The 4,370-nt window shown below is 35.0% G+C and overlaps 1 long non-coding RNA gene and 1 other non-coding gene across 2 annotated transcripts; both read right to left on the bottom strand.

The window, feature by feature from the left end:
* Positions 1–3,461: 3,461 nt before the first annotated feature.
* On the bottom strand, positions 3,462–4,066 carry LOC149567307 (uncharacterized). The gene is made up of 2 exons (XR_016362394.1): positions 3,844–4,066; positions 3,462–3,724 (listed from the first exon to the last, which is right to left on the bottom strand). It is a non-coding gene; the product is annotated as an uncharacterized LOC149567307 (long non-coding RNA).
* Positions 3,870–4,066, bottom strand: LOC149567308 (U2 spliceosomal RNA). Its single transcript, XR_016363137.1, has one exon. It is a non-coding gene; the product is annotated as a U2 spliceosomal RNA (small nuclear RNA).
* Positions 4,067–4,370: the final 304 nt, after the last annotated feature.

Here is a 4,370-nt window from a genome sequence, read left to right as displayed (position 1 = left end):
GTAATAGGAGAATAAGCCCATTTTAAGTTGAAAGATCATCTCAAGCAACTTGCCTCCTCATCAACCTTGTATAAATGTAAGAGGGCTAGCCCCGTCTTTGGCTATTGCTTTATTCAAAAACATAATCTAATAACCATTATATCAAAAAAAATTAATATAATTTATCTTCAACATTAAATGAATTTGAAAATTGATTTATTTATTTATTTTGGTGTAAACGTAAGCCCCATCTTGATTCCTCATCCTTTATCTGTAGAGCTTGAATGTTTTCTCCTCACATTTACCATTATTTTGAAGTTATCAATAAATATCACCAATTACCAAGATTTTTTCTTTTCAACAATTATCAATCCATAGACCTTTCAAATGATTTTCTAACACAAACATCAGTTGAAAAAGAAAACACATACCTTTTGAACTAAGCTATCAATAAATACCATCAATTACCACGATTTCTTAGTGAAACTATCATCTAATCACTAAGAACTAACTAAAGTAACTATTTTTTTAAAGCTCTCCAAAGTTTTCTAAGCTCAAACATTTAATATGTAGTGAGGGGTGGGAAAATCATTACTATATTCTCATTGAACATTTATACTTGAATATTGTGGCAATATTCTTAGATTTGTTGTAAATTAATTTTAGAACATGTACTCTGCAATATTGTGGCTATATTGCACCCAATCTTACTATTATGGTTCTTTCAACAAATTCTTTTTGTATGAACAATGGGTTTCATGCAATTGGAGTCCATGTTTTAGGTAGAGGAGTAGGAGATAGTGGACATCATTGAAGGTACAACAATATTGTCAATTTAAAAGAAGAAAGCGAGGGGAAGAGGAAGGTGGGAGGTACAAATCAAACAGTAATTGTTATGAAAGAGAATCAATTGAAATATATAGCATAGGTATCGGCAGAGGAATGATAAATGGAAATAGGAGGGAAAATCTATGTTGTGAAAGAGGTATTGAGAGCAAAATGAATTTTGTCAAATGAAGAGAACACATATACTTAGAAGTTGTCGCTGTTAGTTTATGGTGATTGATCAAGGAAGTACTTTTTTTTTCGAGACTATTTTATTGGCATTTTTGAGCTGACGTGTTGTAACTAATTTTAACCCTAAAGTGGCAAAAATGCTTGTACAAAATGTCTTAAGGTTAGAGGTTTTCATAATGTGTGATGCAATAATAGCTTTTTGTAGTAGTGGTGAGTTATAAGGGATTACACATTATAATAAAGTTGTAATCATTAGATAATAAAAATATTGGACTCAGTGTTGGTGGACATAGCTCAGGGATTGGGTGAACCATGTTAAATCGTTGTCTCTTGTGTTCTCTTTTGTATGCATTATTATTTTTTGATATTGGTTATAATTGCATGTATTTGTTATTTCTGTCTCGTTAATCTTAACATCAGGGTTAGAAATAGTGGGGTCTTATTCCAAGTGTATGGGCATGCAGTTGGTTCTTATATTACAAGTGTAGGGGCATATAGAAATTGATAGGTGGTCAATGATCATGGAGAAGCAAAGGCATGAGGATATAAGTTGGAGTCATGAGGACAACAATTAAGTACAATGATTTCATTGTGAAAATGATAAGATATATATCAAAAGCTAGGATTGTTATAAAATTATTTAAAGAGATGTTACAAAGATCAGTAAAAGTAAATAAGAAAACGAATATGAGCTTCTGCCTAGATGTCAAAGAGAGAAAACCTCTAAGGAACCAAGTCATGACCTACACAACCATAATTAGGAAGACACAGTTAGTGAGAGGTATGGGCCATAATTAGGAAGACATGATTGATGGGAGCTAGATACAAGGATGCTCTTAAGTCTTAATTGAGAAAGCTTATATTTTTCAGCTCACAAGTGCATCTATTTGGAAATTAGGTTTTCTCTCTCTCTCTCTCTTTGTTTTGTTTCAATCGAATATTTCTAATGGAATTTTACATTCTCTTCACAATTTTTTATTTAAAGCTCTTGCTTTATTTGAAGAAACATGTGTAAAATAAAATAGAATAGATTACATAGCACCTATGCCGTTGATAGCATTTTCGAAGATTTCCATAATAATAGAGAATTTCTATATTGATTTCCAAACTCCAAAATAGAACAAAGGTTAAAAAAAGTTGGTATTTTTTTAACTCTAAAACATTAAATAATTATGATAAAATAGCAATGGGCCCTTGATCTATTGGTGAAGTTGAATGGCTCACAAAGAGCCCACTAGGAATCAAGTCTCGACGAGTGCAAGGCTTTGATATCTTAAGGAATGATATTGGGATCGTGCCACCAATTGGTAGCTCACGAGTATCATGTCTTTGCCAAAGCACCTTATTTTGTCCTCCTGTTTTTCTCAACTCCGAGCTTAACTCTCCCTCATTCTTGTACAGATTAATTCAAGTTTATTTTTTCATTTCTTAATTTTGATTTCTATATGTGCGCCCATGGGAGTACTCCTTGCATCCCCTAAAAATGTTAAAAACTCAAGGTGTGGATGAGAAAACTTGTAAGATCGAACTTCTAAACATGCTTCAATCCACTATAGAATAAATGTGGTGCATATTGGTGCCCTTAAATCTCCCTTTCGAGGGTGGAAAAGTCTCAATGTATGTACGAAAAGACTACAAATCTCAGCTTTCAGGAACAAAGGACTAGTTGTCAGCTAGTATCATAAACACGCGAGAGTGACTGCAATAAAAGTGTTTGTACAGATCTTGTGGATGTGTTTCAAGCTTACTTCACATGGCCTTATAAACAACCCAGCAGCAGCCCGCATGGTGCTAAAGGCAACCAATCATACCAACCGAAATTCAATAAGATCATGAATAAATCTCACTGCGAAAACATTTGAGATGGATATGGCAGATTTCACTTTCTCAAACCCTTAAACCACTTTGAGATCATTTCAAAAGGATATGGCAGATTTCACTTTCTTAAACCCTACAACTCAAACCCCACTCCTTAAGTTCTAAATTCCTCAAGAAAAATCTCCATGGATCAGATAATATCAACTTGTATTTGCGAATTTGCTAAAAAATGTAGAAAATGTGGGTGCGTTCCAGTAGCAAGAAAAAAAATGGAATACAGATTCGCTAAACATAAGTATAGTTTCAACATTTTGGGCAAAAAACGGTACAGACGTGTATTCAAACTGCAAATTTGTGGGTTAGGAGGAAAAGTGACCGAATATTTCAGCTCTGTGAAGAGGTAAGATGCAGGCACAGGGTGCATCCAAACTCACTTCAATTGCAACAACAATCCCACACGATGAGACAGAGAAGAAGAGGCGGCTTCGTTGAATTAATCAATAGTGCAGGGCAGAAACTTGCATGAGAGTTTAAATGTCTAGTGTGTAGGGTTGCATTTTGGATGAACAGGAACCAACTTGAAGAAACCGCAAGAATCTCTTACATAATGCCAACCGAGACCACCATAGGATAAATAATATAAACAGTTTTCCCAGAATGGATCAGTAGTTAATTATAGCTAGAAAAAATTAGTCCTCGCCGGACAAGAACGTTTGTTACAACCAGAATTTCTTGTTTAAACTATTTTTGCTACGAAACATCCGTAAGATGCCTCTTTGAAATTGCATCGAACAAAGACGAGCAAATTTTGATATGTACCGTTTTATTTGTGCAGAGCTTTACACATTGCTGAAATATTCAATTTCTAGGATTCCTTTAAGCGCCTTCATCCGTAACCAACAACTTTGCGCTGCGGAGAGACCAAAAAAATCAGATTAAATCACAGAAGTAGTAATAATAAAACCCTAATTTATTTAGTACCAAAAATCAAATCGGATCACAGAGTAAATGCCATTAACAAAACCCTACTTTAATTTGTCAATTGCTTGGGGGGTGTGGGGTGCGCCGGGCTTCTGCAGTAGTGCAATACAGAAGCGACGCTCGAAGCCTCTGGCAGCAAGCTACCATTGTTGAGACTTCCCCCTCAAGAAATTAATTTAATATCATGTGGCTCATTGAGCCACGTATCAGATATTAAACTGATAAGAACAGATACTACACTTGATCTTAGCCAAAAGGCCGAGAAAGGTATGACTTGACCCATTTCATCCTTAAAAGTTTATACTAGATTTTCTTTGCTGTACTCATTCAGTGCCGCATGTGGGATAAATATATCTGGAAATAGTACTCTGTAATTAGACTATATTGCGTGGGCTTTACCAATCGGAATCCAGCAATTCTCACATAAATCTCTGATATTTTCAGATCCACTTTGTATTTGCTGTGAATAGATTGAATGAAGCAGCAGCAGCAGCAGGGACACTGGTTCGGGTTTGCCTAATTTTGAAAATAGTTCTGTTGTGGTTAGGGTTCCTAATGCTTTCCTGCAAATCCTG

The sequence above is a fragment of the Cupressus sempervirens genome, chromosome 3 (genome assembly GCF_028749045.1).
Source record: "Cupressus sempervirens isolate cs-2001-9-10 chromosome 3, ASM2874904v1, whole genome shotgun sequence".
Classification (NCBI taxonomy): Eukaryota; Viridiplantae; Streptophyta; class Pinopsida; order Cupressales; family Cupressaceae; genus Cupressus; species Cupressus sempervirens.
Note: the sequence above shows the minus strand (reverse complement) of the source record. Positions and strands in the feature narration are given on the sequence as shown.